Below are 1181 nucleotides of genomic sequence, written 5' to 3' on the forward strand. Positions count from 1 at the left end.
GAAAAACAGGCCCCTCTCGCTTGGTGGAAAACTAAACTCAAATACGATACGAAGATAGCGATTTGCAGAAGGCTATTAATGAAGTTGAATGCTATGCACCAAAACAATTGCATTTAGATGTTCCTATAATGGAGTATTGGAAAAAAAGCAATATACACATCCGTATCTGTGGTCGCTGCCAAAAGTGGTTCACAGTACTCCAGCGACACAAGTCAGTGTGGAACGGTCTTTTTCGGCGCTAAAACTAGTTTTAAGTGACTTAAGATGCAATTTATCACCCGGAATTTTGGAAAAAATTTTATTTTTAAAAACAAATAAAATGTAATGTAATGTGCCGTGGTTCTGAAGTTAAAGTTCTCTTGATTAATTTTAATCAAAATAATCTGACAGTTGCATGTTTCAAACTTAACAAACCCACAATAAGTTGAGTGGGGTTTCGTCAAGACTTTCACGAACTTAGCTTCCGCGGAACCGTGGCATGAGTTCCATGAGAAGAGTTAGGTGTGGTGAGTTGAGGCGAGTTGCGTTAAGATGAGTTTAGGTAAGTTAAGGTGAGTTGAGGTGTGGTGAGTTGAGGTGAGGTAAGTTAGGGTGAGTTGAGATGAATTGAGGTGAGGTAAGTTAAGGTGTGGTGAGTTGAGTTTAGGCGAAGTGAGACGTTTTGAGTTTTACGATCTGCAAAAAAAAAATAAAACTCAAAAACGCTCAAGAAATGAGTTTTATTTTCGATCAAAATAATAAAACTCAAAAAATAATCATTATTTTTGATGAAAGAAATAAAACTCAAAAAATGATGATTATTTCTGATCAAAACTATAAAACTCATAATATAATGATTATTATTGATCAAAAAGAAAACAACTCACAAAATAATTATTACTTCAGAGCAAAAAAATAACGCTAGAAAAATGAGTTTTATTTTTGATCAAAAAAATATAACTCAATAAATGATTGTATTTTCTGAGCAATACAATAAAACTCAAAATGTGATTATTATGATTGATCGCAAGTATTAAAATCTCAAAATAATGATTAAAAGTTAATTTTTTTGATAAAACTCATAATGATTACGGTCCCTGTTAAAATGTACTAAAAGGTTTTAAAAACTTTGTTTTACTATCCACGTGCCAACTAATTGTTTAAAATTTAACGTGAAATTTCTAACAATGTAATTATATCGT

Source organism: Rhagoletis zephyria, unplaced genomic scaffold, assembly GCF_001687245.7.
Source record: "Rhagoletis zephyria isolate East Lansing unplaced genomic scaffold, Rhagoletis_zephyria_1.1 Rzeph_scaffold_00065, whole genome shotgun sequence".
Lineage (NCBI taxonomy): Eukaryota > Metazoa > Arthropoda > Insecta > Diptera > Tephritidae > Rhagoletis > Rhagoletis zephyria.